Source organism: Drosophila willistoni, chromosome 3R (genome assembly GCF_018902025.1).
Source record: "Drosophila willistoni isolate 14030-0811.24 chromosome 3R, UCI_dwil_1.1, whole genome shotgun sequence".
NCBI lineage: Eukaryota > Metazoa > Arthropoda > Insecta > Diptera > Drosophilidae > Drosophila > Drosophila willistoni.
The window spans coordinates 10655158-10670400 of record NC_061086.1 but is presented as its reverse complement, the minus strand read 5'-3'; the positions used below and the strand labels follow the sequence as shown (position 1 = coordinate 10670400).

The 15243-nt window shown below is 36.2% G+C and overlaps 1 protein-coding gene and 1 non-coding gene across 2 annotated transcripts in view; one reads left to right on the top strand and one right to left on the bottom strand.

Moving 5' to 3' along the window:
* The window catches only part of LOC6651351, a 60511-nt gene that overhangs the window by 20643 nt on the left and 24625 nt on the right, over positions 1-15243 (top strand). The gene's annotated exons all lie outside the window — the stretch shown is intronic.
* On the bottom strand, positions 14704-14775 carry Trnap-ugg. Its single transcript has one exon. It is a non-coding gene; the product is annotated as a tRNA-Pro (tRNA).

Sequence of the window (15243 nt, the reverse complement as noted above, 5' to 3'; positions counted from 1 at the left end):
ATTGGTAAAGCACTTCACATAGCTTCAGTCGGTGGCTTTGAATCAGTCGGTGACCATTGTGATTTCTTTTTACAACAAACCAATTAAATGTTGTCTTTCAACTACCACTAACCAGTCTTGAAAATCATCTTTGTTGAATCGCATCGCTGATGATGTGATTAGTTATTATGCCATTCATTTTGCAATAAGTGCAAAAAAAATTGCAATTATTTGTCATTTATGCAATCAATTTGTGCATCCATGACTACATGACAAACCCGCCCCTGGCCTGGCCATAACTAAACAATTGTACCCCTGTGTTCGGCCTATAGATCTTAGTTGGCTTTAATCCAAATTATTTCATCTATGCAGGGGAAGTTGGTAGGCGATTGCATTTTATTTGTAAACATTTTCTTAGATTATTATCAATTTTTGGTTTGTAAATTTATAAATGCACGTGCAACAACTTTCACCTGTACAAGAGGAGGCCAAAAATAAAGCCATATATATATATAATGGTAATTAGACCATTAATTTAAACAAATGCATACACTTACACAGACACAAACACTTCTAGTCAAGACAAGTGGAGTCAGTCTGCCAACAATGCCCAATTATGTCACGCTGTCTATCATCTCGATTGTTGTAAGGTAGCCAAAATATTCATATACAAGTCTATGTAACTTATGTGCACTATGCACATTCCCGACTCCCCCCTTCTGAATGTCCCATAAAAGTTACGCACGAGTCATTTCTTAGAGTGTGTTTGGCTTAATCACAATGGCTGGCTTGCCGCTTACCAAATACGGCGTTTTGTTTTCCATCCATCCCACCACCACCAGCACCACCTCCTTCCCTTTTTTCAGTGCCCTGCTCGTCGTTATTTTAATAACTATCTTTGTGGTGTTGCTTTGGTGATGACAAGAAGAGAGACAAGACAAAAACAGCAACAAAAATAAAACTGTCTCATGTGTTGACATTTTTCTTTTAAACTTTATTTGGCCAACGGCTTCATGTTTGCGCGGTTGCCAAAAATGCGTGTAATAGCTGGAGATACAAAATATTCACACAGTTTTACACCTTAGCACCGAAGCAACAGCAACAAACTCATGCAATAAGTATGAATTTTTCCATTTTTGTTTTGTTTTTTAGCCCAGTTTTTTGTTGTTAGGTTGCTGCTTGTTCAGTTTGGTTATTATTATTGTTGTTGTTGTTGCTGGTGAGGTAATGCCTTGAAATTATGGAATCTTGACATGGAATCTTAAGACTTGCATTAAATCATGTTCAGCTTATGATATCAGATGCCACAAACAAGAGTAGATTCTCTTAAATTTTGAATTAGAATTAAATTAAGGAATTGGATGTTGTTTCTTATTATTCGCATTCCATGCATTCTCTCTAATTTTTATCTAATCCTCATATTCTATGCAATTTTGTAAATTGTCTTTTCTTAAATGTCAAATTTCTTTGTGGAATATTAGGGAATAACAATCAAAAATGATGATCTTTTGTATCAACAATCTTTATCTTTATGAGTTCCATCTATAATTTCGCACGATTTTTAAAAACTAGATAGAAAAATGTACATATGTTATGTCTTAGTCTTCTATAGCGTACATTTGACCTGGACAGATTATGATATACAACATATAGTCCATAAATAATATGAGAAAAATGAACTTCATTAGCGAATGTAATTTAAGTGTAATTTATGCTATATTTTCAAAAATTCACTTTTCCCCTGAAATATTACAAACACAAAAAAGAAAAAGTCTGGAGTCAGCGAAGCGGGATTTTTTCTCTTCTTACAGAGTTGTTGTTGTGTTGATTATTTTTACGTAATTTGTTTGTTTGTTTTATTTGCTTGTGGATCTATCACACCTGAAATTCATTTGGTTGTCTAATTAGTGAGCACAACAAATGAGTTTTAAATATGCCAACTGTGACTGAACTTTCAAATATCAACCAAAAAACCGCCCCACCTTTTTGTTTGACTAATTTACTGACATTAAAATACTTATAAAAAACGGAGATATAAATGTTAATGCTATTCAAGAATGTTTGTTGTTAATGACCAGCAGTTTATTAAGTATCGATTTAGTTTTGGCACCGGTTTTTTAACCAAAAATATATATTTATCTGCAAATTTTGGTTATAACAAAAACCCCCGCAATTTTTTCTCCTGCTTCTCTTTCTCTGGCCAAGGCAATAAAAAAAAAAAGAAAAAGCCAAAAACACTTGATCAGCAAATTGTAGCGTCAAAACATTGTGTAAATTTGCCAAAGGCCTTAAAGCAATCAATGGGTGAAAAGTGGAAAGACGAAAATTGTATTGTACAAGAAATGCAAATGAAAATCCAGTCAATTCAAATGAAAGCAAACGTGGGCAGTGAAAATGTTGCAACATGGTGTAGACGGATGGACGGACGGGGCGGGACGAGACGGGACCTCTCTTGCCATCGCGTAATTGTGAAATTTGCCTAGAGGATTAACCGGTCGCTGGTCAGAGGAGCTCAGTTCCAATTGCCGCACAATTTTTTCTGTTATTTCTCTTCACTACAATTAAATTTAATGGAAAAAGTGGCCACAAATCGCGGCCAGTCAGCCAGGAAGTAAACAAATTTTAAGCAAATGAGGAAAAGTCGGATAAAAAAAAGAAACACACACACAAAAACCCAAACGCGAGCATTCAAACTTGAACTTGAAAAGCTGACTGGTTGGCCGGCTAAGTGCCGCCGCTTAACTGTCCAATAATTGAAAGCAAAATCGTTCACTCATATGCGTAAAAGTTGTTGTGCAACTCCTCGTTTACATGGGATGTTGCAACACACACACACACGCTCACACCGTCTCACTGTCGATGTGATTGTTGCAGATCCTGTTTAGCTTTTTGGTCAAGGCACCGCCACCAAATTGAAAATGCTGACAATTAATTGGGTTAAAATGCTTTTAGGGCGCCAAAGTACGTCATGTCATGCTTCAATTGACCAAGACAGAGAGAGTGGGAGAGAGAGGGGTATTTCCCGTCTATCCGTTCATCTAAAGGTCTTCTTGGCAATGGACGGTTTCGTTTATATATTCAAGAGAGACTACTTTCTGCCTGTCCCCATGAAAGTGGAACGAACGTGCATTTCGATTGCTGCTGTTGCTGCCACTTTTGCTTTCTATCGTTTAAACATCTTATTATATCAATTATCCAATTGCTAATAAAGTCCACGTACGAATTACTGCCTTTGTAACTGTTGCTGCTGCTGCTGACCCGCCGCCGAATCAGTGAAATGTGAAATGAGAAACGAGAAACTCGCGTTGAAATCATTTCAAAGTCATTGACACAGGCATCAGCGGCAGCACCACCAAGAGTCGTCGTTGTCGGCGTCGGTGGCAACGGAAATGTCTGTTTCTCTATGGTTTAATTTTGGTTTTTTCCTGAAATTTTACTTTTCTTTTCTTTCTTTCTTTTTTTTCTGCAGCCAACCAGCCGGCCTTACGGTGTTAATCGTCCGCCCTCTCCATTAATCTCACTCTCTGTCCGAATATTTTCCGCCAAATGTATATTTTAATGGTGCGATTTATGTACTTTTAAATGTTTAACCAAACATCTCCTCCTCTCCTCTCAATGAGAGAAATAATACTCGTGGCAGTCATTTCATATCAATTTGGTATCTCTGTGCAACATAACCATTATTCACAATTCGTCTGCATGAGTTGCACTTATTACTTTTCATTTTGGCTGTTGTATTTTTCTTTCGTTTTACTTTACAGAAAGTTGACAACTGAAAATTATTACGTAAAATGTGCAAATGTACATATATCTATGTCTTTTCCTAGGCCTCCTCTATGGTAATTACTAATTAGTTAACTTGAACTTCAACGTGTTTAGAGGTTTAACTTGTTTGTTTTTTTTTTCGTCTGCTAGTTAGTATTTATAATGAATGTAATTATGTATACAATGAATGCATTTAGGATGTGCTTAGGATTAGCATAAACTGCTGCTTAAATTGAAAGTTGCTTTCGTAGTTTAGCTCAAGTTTTCACTTTGTCTTCATTGTTATTAGGTACTTGCAAAGGTAAAGGAGACGATTAAACGATGTCATATCCATTACAGTTGTAAAACTGGAAAATATGACTAAATCGATCTCAATTTTAGACTAAATTTTCATAGGATTTATAATTCAAATTATTTCACTGGGAGTTTTCCTGCAGGGAATGTTCAGTCCACCAATCGATCTTTTACAGGGTGGACCGTCTGTTGTGGTCTCTGGAGCACTCGTTGTTGTTTCGTTGTATCGAGTTGTATGGGAAATTCAAGAAAAACGATTGCAAAGGTTCAAAACATCTTCAATCTTAACTGCTTAATTGCTAACCAAATTTTAAGGTTTTTCATACTTTATTGAAACGAATGTTGTCATATGGAGCATGCATTTGAACCAATATTTGGTTATATGGAACGGTTTTGAAAAATATATATAAATATCTTTAGTCGAAAGAAAATACATATTATATTGATATATCAAATGAGCAATATTAATTATTGTTAATATCATCTTCCCAATAAGTTCCTATGCAGAAAAGTGTTTCATCTGCCCTTTTAACAATGAACATTAATCGAAAGGATTTTCATAACCATTATTAAAAGTGTTAAAATTTAGAGAAACCAAAAAAGTTTCGTCCCAGCCCATCCCATGTTTAGCCAGATTAAGCATTGAATTTTTGGCAAATGATCTATATAAAAAATATAGATTTATTTGTTGGCTGATTATAGCTGAAACCTTTTTATTTTAGATATTCGTTCATTTGTAGAAAACGTATAATTTTTGGGCATCAATGGGAATTTTACCGCAGGGACCGATCCATCCACCAGATGGCCCTTTACAGGGCGGAGCCTTTGTTGTGGTTATGGGAGCACTTGTTGTTGTAGTATAGTACTCTGTTGTGGTGGTTGGGTACTCCCAACCAGAACCACCGGATGTTTGTGCCATTACACAACTGCTTATGACGGCAAATAAAAGAACAACGATTGCAAAGGTCTTCATTCTGAACAACATAAACTTTAACTAATAATTTCTAACCACAATTTGACGATTTTATACGATTTTTGGGTTTATTGAAACAGATGTTTCATATTATAATATATGTTATTCGCGATGTTGATGCCAGGTGGAGCAATTGAATTAATATTTGTTTAATAGAAATGTTGTCTAAATGTATGTATTTACTTTAAAAGAAATAATATTGGTAAATAAAGTGCGCAACATAAGTATAGTTTTTTTTTGCTTCATCTTCCCACGAGTTTCCATGCTGACAAGTGTAGATTTCATCTGGTCCTCGAACTACTTTTCACCATCAAATGAAATGCTGTGCACACAAAATGGAGCACGTTTACGAGTATCTGGAATTCATCTATCCATTTAACCAAACTAAAGTCCCCCACTGGGATGGATGATGATGAGGATGGAGGCAGGCAGCGGCGCGTTGTAATTCACCGTCATGTAGTAGACAGACCAAACGTTACGGCTGCCTTGTCCATCCTCCACCTTCACCTGCCATAGATTAGACCTCAAACATCCAGTTGAGTTGGTGTTCGAGATGTAACAACAGCAGGACACAGTCAGTCAGTCGGTGCTTGGATAATCTATTTGCATAGAAATATAAACGCAACTCTTTGCTCACGTATTTGGGATTTCAGTCGCTGAAAAGGTATTTAAACTTCATTTTCATATTGTGATGACAATTGCTGGGAACCGCAAGAAGAGTGGAGGGCCCACTGGACATTTGGAATTGCATTACCAGACGCCGGGGGACGCACTGATTGACTGACTGACTGAGCGAGTGAGTAGTCATTGATGCACATTTTAACTTGCGGAGGAGGCAAATCAGCAAATGTGGCTGTTTGATTTTGGGATTGCATAATTTCTAATGAAATACGCATTGAAATCTAAACGACGACATTTTGTGGTCTACAGAGAGTTTAGATACCGAGCAACGACCTTGCTCTCGTTCAGACACCTAACTAACGTAAAACTGGTTACAGTTGGCTAAGATAAAACGAGTAATTTTATTTTTTTGTGTGATAGATTTGTACTTACCAAATGCCAATGGCAATAACCAGCAGCTGCAACTTTTCATCGGCTTCCACATAATGATCTCGTTTTCCGTTTTCTTCGTCTATCGAAACTGGAAATATATATCCATCCACCCACCCTCTAAGAAAGGGTATTCCTATTTTGATCAGATATTAATCAGATCAGATCACTAGAACCATATTTGTTAAAATGCTAAAAATGTTCAAAACATTAATCAGTAAATGGCAATTTTATTTCTTATTTATATTTATTGTTGTCAATGACCAAATGAAGAATGTCATTCGATTTGCATAGAAAGCAATAAAATGATATATAAAAATTCGATTTTGTTCATTTGGCATAAATTATCTCATCAACAACGGGGCAATAGAACTGTTAAAGGAGAACACATCAACATTCTATTTTCTCATTATGATGTCGCTTCTTGAACAACTGAACAAGCTAATCAATGACTAAACCCCAAAGTATTATCTATTGGCCAAGTTAGACGATTGTGTTTAAGAAAAATGAAAGTAAGCGCGAAAGTGTATTTATTCTATACAGGTGAAATCTTTGAACTTAATACCATGAATTGTGTGACAACCCTAAAATATTTGCATAAAAACAAAACTTGCGTTTTTCGCTAAATGATAAAATAAAAGACTTTAGTTTGTTGTTGTTGTTTTTGTGGTAATGTTTTCTCAATCATCATCAATTCTATGCTCATGCTGATGATGGCTCGCTCTAGCCATAACAAAGAAAATTGGTATATAAATCTAAACTGATTTGAAAGGGTCATTTATTTTGTATGGCATGTTTTAGGTTTCTGGGGCTTTTTTTTGTTTTGGGTTGGGTCACAACTTTTAGTTTTTATTTGTTCTACATTTAAATGTGAACATAAATTTTTATTGTGGCATCTTTTCACTTTGTTTGTTTTTTCTTTAAGAATATAAATACATTTTTTTTTCGTTGGCTTTACGGAAAAACTTTCACATGTCAAAATATTTTTAGTTATTTTATGTTTGTAGCAAAAGCAGTAACAGACAGGCGACGGACGGGCAGTCAGGCCTAGGGGGAAATTTTGGTATTAACTATTTGTTATTAATTGTTTTTTATATATTTTTTCACGCGTTTTGTCTTTACTAAGAGTGATTTGGCATTTTGATTTGCGTTTTTTTATGACTTGTTAATGCAAATTACTATAAACACAAACCGAAAAATAAAAGTAACTCGATCCGTTGCGATAACGCTTTTTTGTTCCGACCGTTATCTCGTTTGGTGATGAGCACGCGGGAAAAGAAAAACCGTGGGCTGTCTTTTGTGTCGTTCACACGGTCGTTCGGTCGATCATTCGCTCGGTCTGCTCCACAAAGCGCATGCGCGGCGGCGTTCAAATTGAAACTGAGCCGCAATGGTCGCGTGTTTGTTTATTTGAACGAATGTGCACTGCTTGCCGCCTCAGCATATTGTGCACTGCTTGCCATTTGTTGCTCTCTCTATGGAGGCAATCTTTGTAACTCTCTCATGGTTTACTCTTGGCTCTTGCTCAGCTGTTTGTTGTGGCCAAATACGCGTGCTGCTGCTGCTCGCTTCCATCCGGCAACTGGCCAACTCTCTTGATGATGACAAAGACAAAGATAATGGTGAGGCAGGGAAACTGGCCGACAACAAGATCGTTTCAGTCTGTCTATGTTGCCTTAGGTCAGGTTTATTTAGTGTGGGGGGGATTTTCATAGTTTTTTGTTTACCTACTGCTTCTGCTTGGTTTTTGCTTTGCTTCAACCAACTACTGTTTCTTCTCTAGGTCTTGTGGCTTGTTGTAATGAAGTCATCAGCGGACAATTACCTTGTCTGGGCTTCTTATTAAATTTAAATTGTCCGCTCATGACACGATCCCATTTGTCTAGAGTTAGTTCTTATTTGCCATTACCCACTTGGCATTTCTATTTACCTTTCACTGCTACTTAATTTCACCTTTGCACTTTCTACTTAATAAATAAACCACAAAATTTAATCAGCTCTGCTTCCCACATCAATATTTTATATTTTTTCCGAAATTAAATTTCTATTTCATCACGCAATTGTATTTTGGGTTTGCGATTGAGAAAGAGTATCAGGGACTACTTACTATATATCGATTTTAATTATGTGATTTTATGATATGTTGTGTACTTATTAATAAATTGCATTTTCATTTTAAATAAATCAATAACATTTCAATTTAGACTTGATGATCTGACATTTGATATGTCAAAACCTAAATCAGAGAATCTAAAGTTCGTCGATCTTCTTCTGTTAAGTTGTTACCCATTTTCTTCATCATGCAAGAGTTTTCTATCGATTTGCAGTCTTCCAATTATGAATGGACTTGGATTTTAATTAAAATTGATTTATAAGTCAGAGGGTGAAACTATTTTTGCAACACGCACGCACACAGACACACACACACTAACACCTGTCTCATTGACTCTATCCTTGTCTACAATCCATTCTCCATTTTATAATGGATGTCGTCGTATAGATTTCCCAAAGAAATTTACATAATTTCCCAGTTTTTCAAGTTCAAAAACTTGAAATTTAATCAGAGGCGCAATATTTAAGTTTAATTGCATGAATAAAAACACAATAGAAATGGATAAATTATAAAATGATCAAACACGAAGCAAATGAAAGTAAGATGCCAAATGTCGGAGCCTTTTCAATTGTGGTGGGATAAAAAGTGTTTATGAGGTGGTCGAGTTACAAATGGAGGCAACAACAACGTTGCTACTTAAATATTATGATGGCTTTTTAAGTGCCCCACCATTTGAATCGATCCTTTGCGAATGCTCCACACGCGGCTGCATTGTCTGTCTGAATTGACTGTGTTGGCCCCAGGCGGTCATGAACTGAACTTCTCCTCCTTCTCCCGCCTGTCGAATTGCCAACGAATTGCATTTACCTTCCTCCTTTCCCATTCTTCTGGATGCTCTGGGTAAGTTGGTAGGGGCAAACACGTGCCAATATTTCCAGCAATTTTTCGTTGTTTAGAAAGTGCCCACAGCAACGGCGGCGGGGACTGGTTCGTTCATATGGTTTCATGGATGAGTGGGCTGGTTTGTTGTTGGTTGGGTTACTTGTTTAGTTTGATAAAAACCGATTACTAAATTCAATTTAGTCACAAAAGCACAAACGACAACACCTTTGTGGGATTTTCAATTATAATGCCCAGCCAAAGAAATATGTCAGGACATGTTTCTTTTTTTTTTTTTTTGTTCCTTCTCTCTTTTCACTCTACAAATAGAATGAAGCAAAGGCAAATGCAAAGTGCCAAAGGCGGCAAGAGCATGAAAAAAGAGCACAAACCATGAAAAGGAAAGCCATAAAAAAAGGGAGCTCCTCCTCTGCTATCGGTCGTCAAGCGGGCGAGGTGGGTAGTAAGAGCAAAAACCAAACCAACCAGCGAATCGCCGCGCTTAAATGATTTTGAATTGTGGGCAAACATTGCCGACATGGCAGATCTGGACTTGGATGTGGAAGTGGATGCGGACATGGATGTGGATGCGGGCGCCACCAACACGGACACGGGTTGATGTTGTCAACATTGTAGCTGCGGTGGCTGTTGGCAAAATGTTGTGGGTGCCGACTGCGGTTTGTTGTGTGCTGACGTCGTCCGTCGGTGAAGGGGCAAAGGAAAACTAGTGCAAGGCAAAGAGCGGGAGCACAAGTCGCAAAATCACGCGCCCCCACCATGAATGCCAAACGCAATTGAATGGAACTTGGTCAGGAAGCGTGAGCAAAAGGCGAGAGTGAGAAATGTCGAATGTTTTTGTAGCTGCTGCGATTGCCGCTACACCCAAATCTCCTTACCTTTTTTATTTTTTCTCTCTCTACATTTTGTTTCCTTTTGCCTATTTCTGACTTTATGGGATCTGAGTGCTCGTTTTCTATACTCTATTATTTGTTCAATTATTTCTCAAAAGTTAAACAAAGACTTGAATTTAATGTAAATGAGTTTTTGTCTCCATTTAATACCGACATGACCGAATGATCCTTTGCTGTAAACTTTTCTGCCACTTTTACACGATTGATTGGAAGTTACTGTTACTTGATCGTACAAAATTGACTTATCCATGAATTGTAAGGGTAACTAAAGTTTCTCCTGATTCAACATGCAGTTGATTTTCCGTTTTTGTTTATTTTTCAATTGGTTGGCAACAAAAGGCGCCAGCATCGTCAGAAATCTATATACCTATATATATATACCACCTACATACATTTTTTTTCAGGCAAAAATCAATTGGCATTTCAAATTGTACGCCTTTGAGTTTCCTTTTATTTTTTGTTGCGTTTCAATTCGATTTGTTTGAGTTTTGTATAATTGAAAAGTGGCCAACAGCCAAACAAGCAACCTCAACCTCAACTAAAAGGTCGAGTATTGGTAACAAAGGTTAAGGTAACAGGTGATGGGCGGATGACGAAGCAAAGATGAAACGTAAACAGAAAACATAAGACTATTTGTATTTAGGTCTTTAGCATAAAGGCAAATAGAGTCATACAATTAATGCAACTGGCAAAGCTTGCCAGCCTGCTGTCATTTATGTAGTCCTTTTCGTCCTGTGGCCACTCTCAGGTGTATGTGTGCCAAAGCAAACACTAAAATGTTTCCTTTATTGGACACACCTCCGATGTATGCTTCCTGCTAGCCATATGGCCCATCTAAAGTCCATTAAAAATATCATTTGGCAACCACCACCAACAAAACAAGCTTATTGTTTGACCTGATCTCTGGGACAGCTTGCTGGGCATTGTCCATGGGCAGTTTGTTTTGTTTGCTGCATAAATAATTTTAGAGTAAATTAATTTATTCGTTGACATGTGTCCTGCGTTTATTTCAAAATTGCATTGTCATTATGCAAATGCACTTTACCTTGCCAGCCTTTGTCTCTGCCACTTCAACACTCTTTAGGATTGCCTCGTTTTTCTGCCATCATGATTTATTTGTTTATACAAACGAATTATTTACACTTAATTTGACAATGCGTGTAATAATAGCTTAGCTATAGGTATTAGTAAAAGTATGTGGTTAGCTAGGAGGTGTTGTACACTGTACAGTAAATATTAGAAAACTGAACGACACGTTCATTTATCATATTTAAATGGTTTGACTGCTTCTATTAATTAAAGTTTTGTACATATTCCAAGAAATCTTAAATTAAATACATAAGTATATCATTTTATTAGATAGTTTCAATCAGCATAACAATCTGATTTTATATAGTAATCCCTTTCTATTCATTGTCTATCTATCAGATATTATTTGTTAAGATTTATCTTTTAAATAAGTTTCCATTTTTTAAAGAAATTATTGAGGATTATTGTCGATATTTCGCAAATGTAAAGAGAAGTTTGTGGCAACTGATAATTGTCGGGCAATTTGTAGTCCATTCCATATAATCTTCGTTATAAATTTGGTCAGATCTGCAAATTGTAATACTCAATTGGGAAAAAGTTAATCTGCAATCGAGTCTAGTTCATTTCATAAATCCTCTATTAGACGTGTTAATATGTGCAAAATACAATATATAATTAAAAAATAGATCGATCTTACCTGTCAGCAGAAAACCTCCAATCGACTGAGCAATGTACAGGTACTGGGAAAAATTGCAAATTATTTCAAAATTGAATTCTTAAAATTTATAAAATGTATTGCAAGACCATATATTACTCAGAATCGCCCTATCCCAAACTTTTTCTTAAAATTATATCTCAATTCTTTTTCATTCGATTAGAATACTAACACTACTTTGTGTGATTTTGATTAATTAATGTAGTAACCGTTTTTTAACAGAGACTAAATTGCATTCGCTTGGAATCTTTTCCCCTTCTAAATTCTACAAAATTATTTCACTTTCAATATAATTTTCTTTACATCTGTTATAAGTAATTATTTAACGCACTTACTAGTGACCAAGTAACCGACTTTTTACGCCATCTAGTAATACATCCATTGGGCTTCATATAACACATTTCCCGCACCCGCAACAACATTGCACAAATTACCTCATTACTAACGAATAAAGCAGAGAGAAAGAGAGAGAATGAGAGACTTAGAGGGAGCGAGTTAAATGCAAAAGCCTAATATGAACACGATTTTCTTTATGAATGAAAAAAAAATGCATTTTACATTTGAATTGCGTGACGGCTGATGACTAGGCCGCCGCCGCATGCATTCCTTCTCATATTTCAGCGACTAGTAGAGATAGTCAGACTATTCAGAGCCCTAACTAATCCCAGTTGTGCCGCAATCCATCACGTTGTAAATTGAAATGAAGGCATTGATAGGCAAATTAGCTGCACTTTCGTAACCCGTTACAATTATAATTGCAGATGGGCAAAAAAATTAACCAACCGCCCTCCTATGGCAATACTTCCCATCAATTGGTGGACCACCCGCTACCATCCATCCCATTGATCCTTTCACCACTTTATCGATGGCCATTCACTTTGTTTTTTTTTTTTGAATGGAAATGAATGTCATTCACTTGGAATTGCCAAGAGCCAATTTAATCGGGACTACACTACTTGTGGTGGTTCGTTGGTTTGTTGGCTCATTAAAAGTGTTTCCATTGCACTTTTCAGCTGGCTGGTAGGTAGAGGCCACCAACCGAAAGTCATTAACAGGTGAACCACACCTGATTTGTTACTGCCATTTTGTAGCTGCTGATCGTGATTTGTAAAGTGCACTGCGATTGATTTCTATTCCCCATGTAAGACATAAAGCATAAACAGAAAAATAAATGAGAAAAATATTACACATGCGCCGCAGTTAACATGAAATATTTAATTTTTCTTCTTGCTAGTTGGCAATTTATCAAAATGTTTTTTCGGCATTTTTTTTTTTTGTGGCGGAACAACTCAACTCTCAAAAATTCGAAAAAATCCATGCAAAATAGCAACAGACAAGAGAACGGATACAAAAATGCCTCTAACAATTAGAGATGAACTTACCTTTATAAGTAAACAGAGCAAATATTTAGTATCGAATATCTTTGAAAATGAAGAATCTACAATATTTTGTTGTAAACATATGTATATCATTACTTGGAGTTAGTTTTTTATGGGCCTCATTAATAAAAGTCTCATTGACAGATAGCAATATAAATTTGACTTTCTGTTTAACATAAAATTTTATTCCAATGAAATTATTTATTTCTTTTTTGAAATTATTTATTTCTATTTTGAAATTATTTATTTCTATTTTAACTTTACTTAAGTCCCCAAGAAAAAACGAGATTACGTATACGACCTATAGACATTAAGTAAATGTAAGTTAAAATAAATTTTAAATTAATTTAAATTAAATTGCTGTTTTTGCATTTTTTGCTGTTTTATTATAATAATCAAAAAGTCTAAATATTTAGCAGCATATTTACAATACTAATGAATACATGCAGAAAGATCTTCCTTACATGGATATTCCAGTTCTTCTTTTTTAGTGTTTATCTTAACCAATTCTTTGAATTCACGATGGGTCATATTTAGTTTCCATCACTAATATCCAGTTTTTATCGAATTGTAAATTGACTCAACTTGCCTGCCGCCGACTGATTTAGCCACAAGTTGGTTCAACTTCACGTGTGCAAATACTGTCAAAATTTAAGCTGCTGCTGCGTTCCAAGCTGACAAATGTTGCTGATTGTGTTGTTGTTGCTGCTGATGTTTTGGTCATTGGCCGATAGAGTAGCACTTGCAGCTGCCGATCCTATGCTTTGTCGCTTGATGCTCCGAAGGCCATCGATCGGCCAATCTCTAATCTGTCAAATGGAAATCTTAACAAAATTATTCGTTAAAACTGCATAGTGAAAGTAAATATGCGTTTTGCATTGATGCAGCATTTTTGATTTGGTTATGAGATAACCACTTGAAGAGTTATTACAAAATGTTGGTGGCTCTATTCTTTATTAATATTATTTATATGCTTGTTAACACCACAACCATCCAATACAAAAGAAGAGAAATGCATTCAAATAGAAAGAGGCAAGTTGGAGGAATAGATGGTAAATATTACATCACAATCATAATAATCCACCGTGTCTTTGAGATCGTTGTGGTTTGTGCTGCAAGCAAATGGTCGAATGATTGTAAGAGGCAGCAACCAAGCAACCGAACTGACTGTCATTCCCCCAAAATCAGTCGCCGCTGCATAGTCAAACTTTTCATTGTTCAATTTTCCAATTGTCGGCGATAAAACTAATACAAACACTGACTTATCGCCAACTCAATCGTGGCCATAGAGAGCTAGTTTCAAACAAGTTGCATGCATGCATGCAGACTTTAGTCGGATCACTCCATTGTATGGCTGATACTCACTCCCCGTGTTTAGCTTTTCATCTATCGTATCGCCGAGTTGGCCCAAGCAACTACCAACTAACCGGCAGCTGCTACAAAACGACGACCACCAAATCAAACGCCTGCCATCTCTTGGCCAGGCCCGACCAGTCGGTCTGTCTGGCTGGCTGTCCATTCATTTGCCAAAATGCTTTTCATATCAACAATTTTCAATCGCTCGGTATTTCGGTTAGTTTGTTTAATTAACTTACCATAACCGGACCAACAAATGTGTAAAAATGTTTGGCCCCTCCAAAAAAAGAGGCGAAGCAGATGAAAAATATTCGCAAACCGGGCTCAACCGGGATTTGAACCCGGGACCTCTCGCACCCAAAGCGAGAATCATACCCCTAGACCATTGAGCCTCATGCATCCCGGCAACGCAAAAGTTGATTTTGTGTCAGGCCTTCATGCTGCTGGCTTTTGGCCAAAAGCATCTCTGCACAGTGGGATAAAAGTTTACAATTTTGATCAAATACACAATTTTATGTGTCTTTGAAATGCACGATATTTATCACTAAAAAGTCTACCTAACTAACAGAAAGAGTAAATAAATACATAAATATAAAATATAAGAAAATCTTTTAAGAGATTTCTTATACAGACAATCTTTTTTTGAAAAATTCTGTCCCAAAGTATGTTTTTAAAAAAAATATAATATTGATAGAGTATAAGTTAAAATGAAAGCCTAAAAGTATGCAGTCAAATTTTAAACTCAAGCCACTTGCATAAGGAAACATTGCTGCGTTTAATAAAAATAAAACTGCGTTTATTTTAAAATAAACTAAAGATTATGTTTTATATTTTTAATAGCCTAAACTAAGAAATCGGTA